General features: G+C 24.4%; 1 pseudogene; it reads right to left on the bottom strand.

Moving 5' to 3' along the window:
- Positions 1–3,835: 3,835 nt before the first annotated feature.
- Positions 3,836–4,013, bottom strand: LOC129611261 (U2 spliceosomal RNA; annotated as a pseudogene).
- Between the last annotated feature and the right edge of the window lie 15,186 nt (positions 4,014–19,199).

Raw genomic sequence — 19,199 nt, 5'->3', positions numbered from 1 at the left:
AAAAAATTGAAACGAGTACCTCACTAGATATTATGACACGTGTCATACACTTCATAAATTGCAAATATAATAATTGTGTTAAGGTTTAAATAAATTTTTCAAAGTTCAGTTTCTATTCTAATACCTTTTGCTCAAAATAACATCAAAAATACATAGTATGTGAATATGTTAAATTTTTATTCAATTCAAATTATTAAAAAAAAACTTTCAGATAAAAATAATATAGAATTAGTATTCATCATTAATTTTAAACTTTCTAATACAAAAATGTATGTATTGTATAAGTATAATTTCTACTTTAACTTTCAGAAAAGAAAATAACTGGCATATTATTATACACAAGATATAAAACTATAACCGAATTTATATGTAGATATTTATAGGTAGGCAAAAAGTATTTATGCACCTATTTAATAGCGGCAAAATGATAAAAAAAAATTTCTTCTAAAAAAATTAAAACAAAACAACAAGAAATATATTGTAAACAACATAAAATATTATAAATTAAATAAATATTATAGAAAAGGAGAACAACAACACAACAGTAAAAGCAGAGAAGACAGTAGACAATAAAAATAACAAAAACAAGAAGAAAATCAAGAAATAAAAAAAAATAACAAACCAACAATAACAAACGACATGACAAAAGTTTTGAAAAACGACAAAAAAAAAATATATATATATATATATACATACAAGAGACAAAACAAAGAAACAACAGGAAAAATTAGGAAAGTAGAACAGTACCGTTGCTGTTGTTGCCGTTGTTGTTGTCATTGCTTTGTTTGTTACTCTCGTTTTATTTATTTTCTTTTTTAATTTTGTATCTTTCTCTTTTTATACTGTTATTATGTGTGCTAATGTTATGCTCATTCATTCTACTTCCTCCTTTCTTTATTTCTTTCTTTCTTTCTTTCTTAAAACATTCACTGTGGCACTATCTTTTGTAGGCACTTCTGTTCGTACGTATGTATGTTTGCACGTCATATGAATTTAATAAAAATTTTATATAAAAAAAGGAAAAGCAAAAAAAAAAGAAAATATTAAATAAAACAATAAATTTTGATTTTAACCTTTACCCATACACCATATTCTGATGGTGCAGATATAACCAAAAAAAAAAAAAAAAAAACGAGCCCATCGTCACGAAAGTAAAAAAACAAGAAAAAGTAAAAAAAAAATACAAGTGGTAAAATCAGCTATGCCACCTTTGTTGCTATCTTGAAAATTTCAACAAGTTTTTTTTTACAACAAAGTTGTATTTTACATATTATGAGTAACATACAATGTAACGAATGCCTGATAAGTGATTAAAAATCGAAGTATAAAATTAAGCAATTGAATAGCGCTTAATACGTACGGATGTGTAAATAAAGTGAAATTTAATCCTTTCGATAAAATTTCCGATTTTTTATCTTAAAAATATAAACAATTTATTTGTTAACTTATAATACACTGCTCTGAATCTCAGAATTCAATAATAGCAATTTAGAATAGAATAATTAAATACACAGGCATAATTACACCAATGCTGTGTAAATTTACAATTAGTAAAATTAACCGCATTCAAAAAGTAAATAAAAATAATTTTCAAAAAATCAATCAAATTGAAACCAAAAAGTTATACATTGGGGTACCAAGATACGTACAATATTTGTGTATTTGTAAACTTTTAAAACATTACAATAATTGAAAAAACATGTTTCCCAAAAATCTCTTCGAACTAAAAAAAAACAACAAGAATATTTGCCAAAAATTTGTTGAGTAATCAGAGAAGGAAAAAAGCAATACAATCAGGCTTATATTTCTTTTAATGTCATGTGATTAGCAGTTTATTATCCTTCAGTTGGCATTGTGTGCTCTTCAACCTTTCATATATGGTACATGCTAATGTCACTCATGTATATTATATGAATGTATTGTATTACATGTATTACCTACCTACATACATTTATTATGATGACACCAATATCGCAAAGTTGAGCTCTTGTAAATGGTTTTTTTTTGTTGTTTTGGTTTTTTTTTTTCAGCTTTTGTCTTTATTTATTTATTCGCATTCATTTTTTTTTTTTTTTGTGAAGAGAAAGAAAACAATGTCAAGTCATAAATTAGATGTCGTTATAGTCGAGTCGTATACTCGTTCGTATAGTCATATCATCATCATACTAGCTAGTAACTGGAAAAAGAGAGAATATAATATTTTTGTGATTGTTGGAGGAAAGGTGAAAATAAAAATAACAAAGAAAATTAAAGTACGGAAAAAAAAGAGCACAAAAATAATGTAAGCTAAATCCCATACTTACGTATCGTGTTTTATTTTTTTTCTAAACTGATGTCTTTACTAACATTTTACAGGTAAACAGCCACATACCATTAAGAATTATAATATTAAAGACTTCATAAAGTATAGGTGATATTATTAATGTGTCTCTGCATACGTATGAACGTATGTATATGTACATACGTACATAATATAATACATGACGAAACGATAGTGTTAAAATGATGGTAATGTTTTTTTTGGTTTTATGAAAAATTACATTTACTTGTGCCATTCCAATTACCCCCACAAACCCCAAATTTTTTCTAGCATCTTCTTTTGATTTTACCTCATATTCATGTGTTCATATACCTAATGTTATAATGGAAAATTTTTGGGTAAAATATGTTAAGAATTACTTATAAAATTATAGTTTTGTATGTTATACAAAGGGTCGAAATGCGATATTCTGTTCTCCCATACTGTTTTTGCCAGCTTTGTAAATTCTAATTGTCTTAAGGTGGGGAGAAAACACACATTACTATACTTTTCTTGTTTTGGGTTTTATAATATTCTTATAACATATGGTGGCTGTTTTGTGACCATATAAAAATATTATAAACCATAATTAATTTAATTAAAATAAAACAAAAAAATAACAAGTTGCAAAAAAAGTAATTTAAAAGCTAAGGTAAAAAAAAACTTAAATGTTTGTATGCTCGTGTGTGTAGTAAGAGGTAATAAATGATAATTACAAAATCATGATTTTTTTTAAACATAATTTGTTGTTCTTATGCTCGTTGTTCTTCCGTTTTTGTTCCTGTGTTGTTATTATTAGTATTATAAGAATGTGATTTATAGCTTTTGACAACATTAACAAGATGGGTAGGTAGGTAAGTTGTTCAGTTTAAAAATTATTACTTGTATTATACTAATGTTAAGAATGTAATGTACGTTAATAATGTTCAGTTCATATACATACATATATCTACAGACATTACATGTATAAATTTTATTGAAACAAAATCATATTACATAATATAATAAAGAATTTATTTCTTTAATTATATTCGTTATTAATAATTATAAACAGGGATGCCGACACAACTTGAAAGAGAATAAATTTAATGAAGTACGAATTAAGTATAACAATATAAGTTGTATGAATAAAGCGGATCAAGAAAAAATTTCGTTAACTTGTGCAAATACATAGATTATGGAATATATATTGTAATAGTGCCGTCAGTTAATATTATGGAAAGCGCACTATTAAGAATTTCATTCTTAATGCGTGCGCTTTCCATAATATTTCTTAATACGTGCCTCTCCAAAATATAGCTTACAATTGGCGCTATTTGTATGTAATTGCAAATTAAAGCCAAAATGTTTTAAACAAACATTTGAATAGGAATTTCAAGATTTTGAAATTTCAAGAGTATGAAGTAAAGTGGAAATATTTTCACATATAATTCAATCTTGAACAGGTTGTCTTAGAGCTTATTTGAATATAGCGTTTTATAGCATATTTTGTGTTACCACCGTTTTTATTTTATAAAGTGTATAGTAGTTCGTTTCGGATTCTTATCTATTCACAAATACTTTTACTGCAATACTCGGCCAACCCGTGATAGAGTTTCAGCAAGCCGCTAGCATTCCATCAATTCCCAAAAATTATATTAACATTTATGACTTCATTGAAGTCTATCAGATGTTAAACTGGTAAGAAGAGATACTGCACTTTAATAGAGGCGATGATTGATTGAGAATTACAATTGAAGTTGAACAACTTTATAACTATTAATATAACAATGCGGAATTTTTGAAGCTCTAATATTAATATTTTAAATTTTTCAATTTAAAGTATAGCTTTCACTTATTACCATAAATATCTTTTTTTTATTAATAAATGGCAACTCTTAATACAAAATCACTTTGCGTTATAAATTAAATTTATTGTATATACAAATAACTATATTTAATGTACGCACATACTCACATACACCTTCATATTTATTAATTTAGAAAAAATACATTAACAATAAGTTCGAATTTGTATAAAATATGGAATTATTACAAGAGGTCTTTTACCTTTCCGGTGTTGAATAGATTATGAGATTTTAATTGGAATGAGATTTATTAGCGTTTTTGTTTTTTATTATTCTTAAATTATAATTTTTTTTTTATTTCACTTACTCTAAAGTGTGAAAAAAATACCTACGTGTGTATGTAGGTATATAATTATTTATTTTTTTTTATAGAGGCGACTATAGAGTGAGTTATCGGTTGAAGAAGACACGTAATTTTTTGACCTTTATAATGAGAATAAGAAAAAAAAACTAAAATATAAAGTGGAGGAGATGAGGTCGAAAGGATGATTTTCTTAAATAATTATTGAAGTTTTTTAATTTTTTTTTTCATCTTGGTTTGTTTTTTACTGTCTAGTAAATTTGACTTTCAAATATATTGTTATGTAACTTTTTAATTTTGTATAATAATTATTATTGTCATGCATGGCACACACTAAACAGATTTAGAATTTTTCTAAAACGTGTTCAGATTACTAATGAAGTTAAGTTAGATTAAATAAATTGGTTTTTATAGTAGCACTTTTCCTTTAAATAACGAAAATATTTTTTTAAAAGCAATCTATCACATTTTTTAAATCACATTGCTTCATATAACAAAATACATCAGATTATTGCATACATTTCGGATGAGCAAAATTTATAGAAACGTTAACATAATATATTGATCGAATTCAAGAGTTAATTGCGTAAGTTAAGATAAATAATTATATTTTTTGATGGCATTCTATTTTACCGTTAGCTTTTGATTGTTATAAAATTTTAGTGCAGTATCAGTAATACAAGGTGTTGAGAAGGAGGGCGAAATAGGTAAAAATATGGTTTTAGAGAAATAATTTTCTACAAGTGTTTTTACTTCAATTATAAAATTTGTTTTTGCTTTATACAAAATTTTAATATTAAACGATGTAAAGAGACATAGAAATGTACAGACGGACAGATAGAGTGAAACTAATATAAGCATATTTTTTCATATTTTGGAAAATTAGTTAAAATTAAGAAAACTCAAAAATCTAAATATTTATCTGAAATCAGCAAAGTATAATTTCTATATTAAGTGTACATACATAAATACATACACATTTAAGAAATATTTAATTTTTAATCAAATAATAAGTTTAATTAACACGATTTAGCTATATGAACATTTTATTAAATGAATAATGGGTTAATATCGTAAATTCATACTGAAATAAAGTCAAAATAATAAGTTGCATGTAAATGCTTTGTTTATTTTTTTATGATCTGAACACTAAAATGGTATCAAGTGAAAATTTTATATATTATTGCGATAAATAAGAATATGACTTGGTTCTTCATTTGATTTGTAGCGAAATTTTTATTCTCATAATTTTCTTTTTTATTATTATTTATTTAGTAATTCATTCATTTTAAATTATTATTATTAATATTTGGATAGTAACACTTGTCAAAGGATATCTATCTGACATAAGTACTACATATAACTCTATCTTCATGTGACCCAAGTTAATATAACTTTATAACATATTATTTTTACAGACCTAAGAACTAATTGCTTTGTAGTAAACCACAAAAATAATTTGAACTTATCGTACATATACACTTATGTATTTGCACTTAAATTTCCCAAAGTATCTATACTCAAATGTTATACATATATGCTGCAAAGTACATAATAACTACTTTAAAATTACCGCAACCTCAACATTTTATATAATTTACGCAACTATTAATTAAATTCAAAAGTGAATTAATTTTAAAATTATTTACCCTATTATTTTGTATATCACATATTATTATGTAAGTATATAAATTTTTATTGTGAACAATATTTTCCCTTAAATTATATAATTTAAAAAATTTTCACTTGTATATAATTAAAAAAAAAAATTTAATATTTAAAATCATTCATTTTAAAAAAAATTTATTTCCAACTTATTATTTTAAAACCACAAAAGTCTTTTCAAGTCTTTAATTACAAATACCAGAATTTACATTTAAAAAAAAATATGAATAAATTTAGTTTCAAAAACCAAACCAAAAATTACACCAACAAATAAGTAAATAAATTTTCTTTTTTAAATCATAGCCTTGAATTATTTTCAAATTTTAAAAATAAAAATTTTCAACCACAAAAATCTTACATAATATTTTTTGAGTTTAATGTAACGAAGTTTAATAAATTTAATTATGGGTAATTATTTCTAATATGCTTAGCAATAGCAAATTCTAAAGAATTAAAAAAAAATAGAGAGAAATAAAAAATTTAACCAAAAATTATTACAGAATTTTTGATAAGTCTGTGTGTGTGTGTGTACCTTTTGTATAAAAGTTCATATTAAAAAACCTTGATAATCGTTTTTGATTTTTATTCCATAAATAATTTATAAGAATTTCTAATATTTTGGTCGTATAATGAGGAAAATTTCGAAAATATTGATTATTTGCATTACTCATTTTGAGAAGCATTTATGACTCATGAGTATTATTTTATTATTTATGCAATAATCAAGAGTAGTACTGCTGCACACAAAACTTAAGAATAGTTAAAAGGAGTTGAAGAGAAATTAATATATTTCTAGCCCCCGACTAGAGCAATTCAATCCCAGTTGACTTAAATCAGACTGAAAATTTTCAACAAAATTTCTGATTTTAATCTGAATTAAGCAATGCATATATAGTTAATGTAATCCAATTTTAAAATTAAATTAAGGCTCCATTTCAGATTCCACCCAGATCATAGTTGATTATAGTTATTAAAAATTAAGATATTACAATGTCCGGTTACAACTACTTTAACAGAAATTAAAACACAATTTCTCATTTAATTTCCCCCCTACCAAATTTAAAAATGAATAAAGTTCAATGACTCAGTTTGTATAACGAATATTATATTGACTATACGCGTGTATATTCTTTACTAATCTGCGTATACCAAACGGCAATTTAAATTAAGGCAACTGCAATTATTTTATTAGATTTATTGGGTTTTAAGTACAGTTTGAAATTATATAGGTAACTATTTTCTATTTTTATTATATGCTTTATTTTTACGTATATTGTGTACGTATGTAACCAAATTTTTCCCTATATATAAATTATAGAGTTAAAATGAAAAAAAATTCTTAATTAAAACCTTTTATTAAAACAAAATAATATTAGAAATGTTAAAAATAAATTTCTCTATACGAGTATAATTTACCCATTCATCTAATTTTATATAAAGTGTACCTAGGTATATTAAATTTTTGTTGAAAGTTTTTTTTTATAACCGGTAATTATTCCCATGACAAAAGAAAACCCCAATATACATACATTAACCAACATTAACCAGCCAACCAACTAATGGAAAATAAAAATAATACTTTTTTTTTCTTTTTTTACTTGAATCAGGCTGAAATTTACGCGTATCAAAAAAAAAAAAAAAAGAGTTATAAAATAAACATATTTTATTTTTAATGTTGCCTTCATTATCGTCACTTAAAAAAATTTCAAAATTAACCCAAACTATACTAGGTACAGTGTACTATCAGTCATTAGAGTATAGCATTATAATAAGACTATGTACAGATGTGCTTAATTATACGTTTACCAACGTCATATAGACAAGCTTTTATACTTCTTTTACTCATACGAACCGTTACAAAATTACAACTGATTTGTAATCAAAAATTTATTCGTTTTAAGCATATGTTAAATTTCGCTTCCAATATCAATTTTTCGGAACGAGCTAGTATTACTGTATTTATTGATATGAGCTTTTTGTCGAGCAAGGAGATTGGGCTATTAAAATCATATCATCATTGCATAATTTGATTACAATTTTTTTTTAATTAAAAATTACAACGTAATCATAATATTTTTTTCCGTTCTTATAAAAACAATTGAAATGGAGTGGAAAATATGGAAATTTTCAGTCAAATTTTAGATATATGTAACTGTTATAAATTTTTGTAGTTGTAGCAAAAAATTGATCAATTATATAGCCTAATTGTTATATATGTGTATGTATGTTAATAATATAATGGAAAATTAAAAATCTCTTCCAAAGCATATGGTTGAGCTTATATGAAATTCACCGACATAAATATCTAACTTGCCAGAATGTTAGCCAACATTTTTAAAGTAAATTACGGTGAAGTTTATACTTCGATCTTGTGCACACGTTTAATCAGAATTACAGCAGTTAATCTATTCATCTACGAGCCACTATAGTAAAATAAGTTATTAAAAATCCTGAAATTCAAAGCTATAATTGCATTTCTGCAAGAATATAGGTGAATTATTTTAAAGTTGCGAACATAAAAAAAATTCTTGACTTTCATAAGTAAATATATTATTCAATAATATATTGTAATAGAGTTCGTTGCAAAAAAAATAGGTTTCAATGGTTAAACCTTCGCAGAAGTAATATGGTAACAATTTTAGCTTACGTATAACACAAATTTGAATCGGAAAATCCATCAAGAAACTTTCATAAAGTGAAACCTTACCCTTACTATCAAGCCATTCCAAATTTAAACAATTAAGAAAAGTTTGAATATTCTTTCAAAAACGATGATCAAATTTTGATTTTGCGAACACGAGTTTTTTCAATTTTGTATAAGCTCTTTTAAGGCACTCTTCACAAGCTCTTTAAAGACAAATTAATCAAATGGATTCTAAGTGAAAAAATCTAATCCAAGAGAATGTAATTTGATCCATTTGCAGTTAATTGAATCGAGAAACCGTGTTTCAACAAAATTAGATCTTACAAAGTATAAAATATTATACGGGAACAAAACACTGCGTATCCAGAAATTCAATTTCAATATTTGAACCTGTAATAAGATTTTAATTTGATTCCATTTCTGTTTCTTTTAATTTTTATTAGTTTTCGTTGAAAAAAAAAATTTCTCCTAAAATGCAATAATAACAATAAAAAACTAAATGTGGTGTGAACAACAGGTAAAAGAATAATATTAAACAAATTAACACCAATATAGTCACAGATGAATTTAAGTGTCTAAAATTTTAATTTTAAGTGATGAGAATTGGTCCAAATTGAATTAAAAACGTGATAAATAAAAAATAAAATTTCTTGCCCATAATTTTTATGTGTTAATTAATTTTATTTTTCATTTTTTTTTTTGTTTCTCTGGAATTTAGAACATTAAAATCTGTGAGTTTTATGTGAATTGGTGCAGAAGTGTTATACAAATATTATTTTTATTCTTTTAATTTCTTGCTTTAATTTCTGAGAGCATGTAAATTTTAACCGAAAAGTATGTCAATGAAATTTTTTAATTTTTTTTTTTACAACTGGAAATTATACTAATAAAAAGATGATGGACCTGTTGTTGTAAAAAAAACCATAAAATAGGACCGTGATAAATTAAATTATTTGTATAAAATTTTCGTGTAATTTTTGAGTATTTTAAATTTTGTTTTGGAAAAATGATTTATAGCATCAATCATAATGAAGAAAAATTTTTTTTTTTTTGTGTATTTTACAATATTAAAAAAAAAATTTCTTTTTAAGTATAGAATTTTCTTAAATTCTTCAAGCGGCAAGTTTATAGAGTGTAAAGTTACGATTTCTGAAAAGTTTGTTCCAATTAGGGTGGCTTCTGCTAATATATCAAAGCGGGGGTACTGCAGACTGGCTTGAAACTTGATTATAACAGAATCAAATAGTTGACTAATTTGTCAGAAATTGTCGTTTTAACCAAATCTAGAACAATATCCAATAACTAATCTTGTGTACAAGAGAATTAAAGCGAAAAATATCATAGATCAATAATCAGAGCACATAATAAAACCTTCTCTAAATTTCACCATTAAACATTTATTAATTGATCCAAAATTCAATAGAACAAAGATTAAAAAATACGTCATGCTCCAAAACATGGACAAAATATAATATCCTTAAAGATAACAATTTTTTAAATTAAATCAAGAAATTTATAACTGAATGGCATTCAGCTAAGTAATAAATTGTACAAATTGTACATTTTTTATATAACAATTTTTTTTTGCAATAAATTTCATTTAATTTATCAATATTTTGTCATTTTAAAATAAAATCATTTTTTCTATACTATATAGAGAGGAAAAAAAAAAAATTCCCCTTCCTTTTTCATGAATAAAAATTGCAAAAAATAATCAATATAAATTTTTTTTCCTAATCTTTATAGTCACATCCTTTGACATCCTTTAACATCCTTTAAATTTTCTTATTTTTCTCTGTCTTTCTTTTTTGCACCTTAATAACTACATACGTAAACTTTACGTTAAGAAGAAATAGAACATAAAGTTAAAAAAAAGTATACACAGTACCCGTTTTTCTTATATTCTGTCAAAATTGAGTAATGACCTGATATGCTTGTAACCAGTATTTCAAATTCCTTTTTAATCCTTCATCTTGTGGAAAATCACTTATTCTTTGTATGGATGGTAGTTATTTATGATCATTCATATATGGTATTTGTTGTACCTATACCTTTACATTAGCGTAGATGACTTATGTATTCTTTAACTCTTTATTCTACTTATTTTGTCACTATAATATGTCGCTCTAATATATATTCTATATATTTCTATATATACGAACACACATACTATACATATATTTAAATAAATAATAATTTATAACTGTTGTTTAACATAACCGCAAAAAAATAACTTTTATAATTTTCTTTAATTTGATGCGTTATGTCGCCAAAAAAGTAAAACATTTATCATCCAAAAAGTAGAAATAGAAAATAAGGACAAAACGAATCATAAAAAAAAAACCAAAAAGAATTAAATAAAATAACAAAAGAAAAGAGAAATAGAAATGAAATTTAGAATTTTCCTGGATTCAAAATAGAAATAAAATAAATTTATTTTATTTTTCCGTTATTTTAATATGATTTTTGTCAAACAAGGTGTTCCAACCATAACCACTGTATATTTATGACAGCAAAAGTCTACGAGGTCTGAATTAGTTAAAAAATGTAAAAAAATTTTAATGAAATTATTCTAAATTTGGTTTCCATTTCGATTTTTACGTTCTAATAGGTGGAATATCTATATTCGCTCATTCATTGTGATGATAATACTTGATTATAATGAATTCTCCAATTATTATTCAATGCGCAGTTTAAAAGTCGGAGTAAAAATTCGGAATATTAAACTACAGTATTTTCATTAGTTTAATAAAAGAGAATACAAAAAAAAAATTCCAGCATTATAAAAAATATTTCGTCTTTCCGAAATATTTCGGAAATCTTTATGAGCTAAAATAAGCTTGTTCTTGGTAAAAATAATCCCATATTTTACTTAACTTGCATTGCTACAGTATTTTTCCCAGATTTTAATAATCAGTTTAACAAAGATTTAAACAAAGTCTAAAAAAAACTTCAAGTGTTTCACTCCGAAATATTGAAGATTTATCCTCAAATTATATACCGAAAATTCAAAGCCAAATTTTTGGCATTTCGAAAATGTATGCCCGAAAATTCCGAAATAAAGAGAATCGTAGAATATTTTTTTTTATTAAAAGAATAATAGTTTTTGATTTTGTAAATTTGTAGATTGAATTTTTTACTCCGAAATTGAAATTTCTCTTTAAATAAAATCTGGAACCTTTTTCGGAAACATGGTTTCGGAAAGATTTCAAATTTCTGTTGAAACTACCAAAAAATATTGTTAGAAAACTGAAATTTTAATTGAACATCTTGTGCATCCTTACAAAAGACATCTGTGTATTTCTCTATTATATTGTTTTTTTTTTACAGTGATATTTTTCATCTTGATTTTACTTGTACACTATCATTTTTCTTTTTTGAACTCTTTTATTGTTCTATCTTGCATTTATAGTTATTATTATTTTTGTTTTTTTTTTGACAATCAAGTTTTATTTTCTAGGATTCTTAATTTTTTTTTTTTTGCTCAATTCTATCATTTGTTATTTTAGATTTTTTTTATTTTTTTATAGAAAGGCTTCACAAAACTTTTTGTTTTTTCTTGTATTCAATTCAATTCAGTATAATTTTCTCATTGTTTTTTGTATTTCCTGGCACACATCGTATATAAAATAAAAACTTATTCTTATATTTTGGAAGTATGGTTGTTCTATTTATATTTTCACGAACCTTTAAATAAATAAAACAAAAGGAATGAAATTTACGCCCTCCTAAGATAATAGAAAAATGTGAAAGGATTCAATATAACGGATTTTTTTTTTATCAAGATTCCTGTTTTGTTTTATTTTTTTGGAAAAAATTTTTGTGAGTTTACTTGCCGACTTTTGTTAGACATTAGTCATTGCCAAAGAAAAATTGTTGTTGCAATAATTCAAAATATTTATGAAATTCATTCTCTATTGATTTGGTTCAATAGAGAAATGGGAGAGAAATTGGGAGGTTACTGTGTGTTTCATTCTAACATAATTTGGTTTCGGCTAACATTGTATTTTTATAAGTTGTCTTACAAATTTCTTTACCACATAAAGAAGGGGTTTTTAATCCAATGTGCTATGTGAAAATTTCAAATGCAAATAACTTGAAATATTTGGACCTTGAACATGCCCAAGAAAATCCAATTCTTAAAATAATTAATAATAACGCTGTTTTTTGGACCAAAGGTTAAGTTGGAAACGTTAACGAATTCTAACATTAATACTGAAGCGGGCCTTTATTAATTTTGAATTTTGTTAATGGAAAAAATTTCCAAAATTACGAATAACCGGAGGGATTGTCTACTTAGTACAAATTTTTTCAAAGCAGAATATTTTTAATTTGAAGAGAAAATTCTTAACTGCAATACTAATGAAAGGATAAACCATGTTTCCCTAGCTATATTGTTAAATTGTCATATTGCTGGTAAGTTTAATTTAAAACCAAAAATTCTCTTAATATTCCCATACGGAGTGTGTATAGATGTGTGTATTTTCATTGTGAATATTGTGACATAATTTTTCTTATTTTCTATATTTTATTTTAATGTTGTTTTTGAAAACGAAAATGAAGAGCAAAAAGAATGAGTAGAAAAAGAAAAATTGTTTCCTTTTTTCATTTCTTCGTCCGTTATCTTTTCCCTTGTTTGCTATGTGAACTATAAAAATAATTTTTGAGTTTTTTTTTTTATGTGTCCTTGTTTGAACGTATCCCGTGTATCCTTTTTTAAGAGTAATACTGCCATTTTCACAAAATAATATTGAGTTTTTGTTAAGAATATTAAAGAAGAGAATTTTTTTCTTTGATTTTCTTTCCTTATTATTTTTTTTTTGTATTATTTCAAAATGTCAAAATCTAATTAATTATAATCGAAAGTTGACAGGTGAAATATCAAATTTTAAAAGGATTAAGAGTAGAAACAATAAAAATTTAATTCTATTATTTTGATTCAATAAGTCATACACTTACTTGTAGTGGGTGGAAATTGTCATTTGATATTTTATAATGATAAAATACCGACTTGATAAATTTACAAAAGATTGTGGAATTTGAGATTACGGGATCGATGTAATCATTTTGTTTGTTGAGAGTGAATAGAATTGGATTTAGCCACTTGAGAAAATGAGCTATATTATTCGAAATTCTGAAAAATAGGAATTTGGGCTAGAAAAAAATTTATATAAAACGAATTTAAATCAAAAGGAATTATTGTTTTGGGAAAAAAATTAAAGATTTCAAAAAATTAAAATTAAAAAGAAGAAACAACTCCTTTTTTCTCTCCCGATATTTAATGAAAGAAAAGAGGGATATTTGAGGACAGAAATTAATTAATTCTGAAAAAGTTCTAAAAAACTGTAGAGGATACTCCGATTCTCAACCAATTAAAATTATTTCTATTGCACTATTTGATATTAGTAAGAAACAATCTTTAAACCAGTACCCAAATCACTCTTTTCTAGATGACTATTTACATAATTTGTTGAAAATTTTCAAAAATCCTGTTAAAAAACGAAATTTTTTTTTGAAATTGTACAGACATCGACTCCTTTCCGTCATGAATATGCAGAAATAATAGCTCCAACATCTATACTCAACAATGTTCCAAAAAAATTACAATAAAATTTAAATGTGAATAAAGCATAGCAACCATATTAAAAGCACAGAGGACACAAAGAAAGCTCAGAAAAACAATGACGATAGAAAGTGGAAAATATTGAATTGAAAAATTTATAAAAGAAAATAAACGTAGAAGGATTTTAAACAAGTTCTCAATGTAAAAGCAGAAAATAAAAATTAATAACAATAACAAAATAAAAGGGAGACAACAACAAAATATTATACAAAAAAAAAAAAATAATGATTGAAATGCGAAATGGAACAAATAAAAATGAAAAAATTAAAAAAATGTCATTTTTATTAAAACACAAATTTTACTTCACTGTAGTGGTAGTAGTATACAGTAATGATGAAAATAAAATAAATCCACTTAAAAACAAAAATGAAGATAAAACAAGTAAGAAAATTGAAACCCCATTTCCATTTTACTTCGACCATTTTAATAAAAGATAAGAAAACAACAAAATGAAACGGGAGTAAAGAAAGAGGTCAGAAAAGTAAAGAAAACGAAACAAAAAGAAGGAGGAAAAATGGAACGCTAAAAATTCTGATTTTCATTTTAAAAATTCATTCAACGTTCTCATTTTCCCCCTTCTTTACTATATTTGTAAAATGTAATGTGATAAGGTTGACAAGAAGTTTATTCTCTTAATTACAAAACAACATCATTTTCTTTTTTGAATGGTTTCTATATGAAAATATGAAATGGGTGAGTTTCAAATAATATACAGGAAAACAGACAGAACTTCAGAAAAAAAATAAGCAAAATTATGTTCACTTAAAGAGAATTAAAGATTTAAAAATTTATTAAATCAAAAAATTTTAGCGGTCTGACTGTCCGTGATTTGAAGCATAAGCTAGCAGCTCAGATTTAATAGTTTAAATACAATTATACGAACAACTCTATAGAGTGAAGGTATGATAAACTTCTCCAATTTTTTTAAAAAAACAGACAAATGTTTTCTTACTATATTAGTAGCGTACATGGCAGCAAATGACCTATCAAACTCCTTTTTCTCTTTAATTCCCAATTTTTTTTTAAATAAACTCAAAGTTTTTTTTCTTATACTTTCCATAGCAATGTCCAAAATGATTCTATATGGACTAATAACAAAGTAATTTTAGAATTTCAACGAAAATTGAAAGTCAAAACGTTCACAAAGTTCAAAATTAACAAGATTTACAGTTATACTATGCGACTTTCTTTTAAATATCATCATCTCATGGATACTCTCATGGGTACCGGGAAATAAATACTGGAAATATCATCAACATACCGCGCTTGCCTGAAATTAATCTGAAATATATAATTTTGGGTTCGTGTATAAAAGCGATAATTATTATTCAAAATTGTTGTTATAATTTATACTATTTTAATTAAAAGAAAAATCAGTCCAGATCGTATTTTTTGCCGGTTTTTGTTTTATTTTGAAACGTATATAGGATAAAGATAACCTGCATCATATTTATTTTTAATTTTAATTACTCCTTTATTGCAGTATCTCTATTATTTCTTGGCTCAATTTCAAAAATAAAAATTTAAGACATTTTTTATACAGAAAAAATTATTTTCTAAAGAAAAGAGTTCATGTTTACGGAACAACTTTTTGTTAATATTTAAAAATATTTGATTTACAGATGATGGACTGCAAATAATTGTAATCCGTGCAGTTATAGACCATTTCAGTGTAACTGATTATAAAATTTCAATGATTTAGTGGAGAACGATTTCTTGACAATTAGGTAAGAGAAAAGCCTTACTTCAATTCTCGAATAAAATGACTCCATTTAATTGAAGGAAGTTACATCATAGTGGCATCACACAGAGTTTCAAAGTTTCTAATTGATAAAGCGTTTAAATTGCTGAACGAACTTAAGTAAGAATGTCAAGTACACAGAATTCGGTGCGCCAGTTAAAAATTACTATAATATTTTGGAAATATTTGAGAAAATTTTAAGGATTTCCGGGTAAAATATTTTTGTTTTTTAAATTTATTTACAAAAATACATTTTTATAACTTAACTAGCAATTTAAAATACGTTAATTTCTAGATGTACACATTTCAACACAACAAACAATAAGCGTTTTCCTAAATAAAAATTATTAAATTGTTTATTAAAAATATATAATTTCCGCCTTTAACAAAATAGTACAAAGAATATTGAGCGAAAATGTTTTCTCATGCCGGAAAATATTTTTTAAAGAAAATTTATATGATAAATTTTATCTTGATATAAATAGTTATAAAATAATTTATCTCATTTTGAAATTATACCGGCAATACGAAAACGCTTACAGAATATAATTAAAGGTTTACTCAATTTTGTTATCCACTTATTAAATCTTAGATATAAGTTTGTGTGTGGTATATAGGTGATAAAGGAGGGCACTTAACAATAGGAAAAATTAAACTTAGATAAATTGCTAAAAGTATACAGACTGCAAATTTCTAAAGCTAACTACTTTATAACGTTCAAAAATGAGTATCTGATACAAGCATAACATATATAGGCAATAACAGCACCCCCATTTTAAAAGAAAAATCTAAAGATTTATAGTAATTATTTAAGTGCAATTTACAGTTAATTGGTAATTGAAAGCGCAAAATTCAAAAGTACCAAAAAAATTTTAGTAGGTGCTATTAAGTATTACAAGAAAAGAGAAAACAACTTTTAAAAATAAATATAGTGGTTAGGTACCAAGAAGGAAAACTGTTTTAGTATATGAAACTATATAAGAGAATGGTGAATTTTTTTATAGTTAGTTTTATTCCTTTTAACATTCGGATATATAAAATTAATCAAAATGTTTTCAAATTACAAGAGAGTAAAACGAAAAATACTTGTGTTTCGCCTATAATTTTCTTTTTCTTTAATAATGATTAACCAAAAAAAAATGGTTAAATTAAGATCGTATAATTTATATGCAATTTTTCTTTAAGTTTTTCGTAGGTGCAACCAATTATTTTAAAAAAGCGGTCCAACAAAAAAATATCGTACAGAAACAAGTTCAATTAGAATATCAGCTACTTAAATTAAGGAAAAAACAAAATTTACAATGTAAGGAACAAGTTTTCTAGCTATAAAAATGAACTTATAATTTGTATTGACTATCATGTATTTAAAATAATAAGATTAGTTGATCTTCTATGTTCAAAACTCTTTGAAGCCAAAATGTAAATATTGCTAATTTGAATTAATATCGAGGAGAAAATTTTCTATTCCAAATTTTAAAACTTTTGAAATAATTTGGGATTCTATTTTAAATAATTAGAAAATGCTATTCGGTAATTATTTATTACAAATATTTAGATTGTAAATTAAAATTAAAATACGTAAATTATTTCAAATAGATTGCAGTACAATTACTATACAATACGAATTTGTATCAATTTGTTCTAATAATTCCAAAATATTTTAAATTTTGCATTATATTTTTCCCAAAAACCATCGATATTTGTATTTATCCTATATTGTATTGGAAATTTTCCTTCTACTTTCATTTTCGCATATATTATTTTGTATTTTAATTCGGGAATATTATTTTCTGAAGGTCTGTTTGCGCTGAAACAACTCAATTTACTAAAATTTTAATTTAAAAACAAAAAAAAACAAAAACCGACTTAATTCCGACTTAAAATCATAATTTATGACCTCACATTTTTCTTTTATTAATATACACAAAAGTAATATTTAGAACGACACAAAAAAAAAACTATCCGTGTAAAATCAAAATATATAAACAGAAAAAGCTGTTTCTAAAAACCTACTTAAAATGAAACCAGGACTCTTTCCCTGGAGTCGTGGCGATCTCAAAATTTTTGAAAAATTTTAATTTTTATCAGCACATTTATGAAAATCAAACGTTGTTTCGTCTATTGGACATATCCGCTGACATATGTTAGTATCTTGGGTTATAAAACAATTATGACGTTCAAATATAGATCAATTTCAATATTTAATTTATTTCTTAATATAAGAATCTACTAAAACTTGACTACTAATAATAATATTAATAACAATTCAAAATCATTGCTCTACTGTAAATAATCTGAAGTAAATTGAAAAATACTTGGCAAACTAAATGCTTTTATTTTTGTATAAAATGGAAAGCCTAATCTTATATTTCCAATTAAGCGTATAACTTTAATGTAAAATACTTAATTAACACATTTTAATTTAAAACAATTCATTTTTTTCTTTACACATATAAAAATTAATATCTAAACTATTCTCAAATCAACTTTTTATACACACTTTATTTTCTTTCACAAAAACAAAAATAAAAATAAAATCAAAAGCTCCTAAAAAAGGAAACCAATTCTCCTTCATTACGTATTTTTACAACAAATTTAATAAAAAAAACAAAAATAAGAGAGGTAAAAAATCCAACCGCCAACGCTTCATAAATAAACTATAAATAATTATTTTATAATAGTTATTTAGTATTCAATTTGAACAACAAAACAATCCCCTTAACCTCATTTTCTATGCTTTTATTAATTTTTTTCCTAACCATTTTATACTAGTGATTGAGAAAAAAAAAACAAAAAAAAAAGCTGTCTTTTATAATGCATTTTATTTTTTATTTAATTTTATTTTTTTTTTAAAGATAAAACAATATAAAAATTTAGGTTATACCACAATTTTAATAATAGAAAAAAAAATAATAATAATAGTAAAAGAGGAGAATATTTTCTATTTAACCTCCTATTATTATTGTGGAACAACAGACAGCATCACATACAATTTATGAAGATTACAAAAAAAAACGAAAAAAAAACGAACTTCAAAAAGGAAAATGCGACTAAAATCTTTAATAAAAAAATTTAACAA

The sequence above is a fragment of the Condylostylus longicornis genome, unplaced genomic scaffold (genome assembly GCF_029603195.1).
Source record: "Condylostylus longicornis isolate FDR11 unplaced genomic scaffold, ASM2960319v2 ptg000048l, whole genome shotgun sequence".
Lineage (NCBI taxonomy): Eukaryota > Metazoa > Arthropoda > Insecta > Diptera > Dolichopodidae > Condylostylus > Condylostylus longicornis.
The sequence above is the reverse complement of the archived record's forward strand: the minus strand, read 5'-3'. Positions and strand labels throughout refer to the sequence as shown.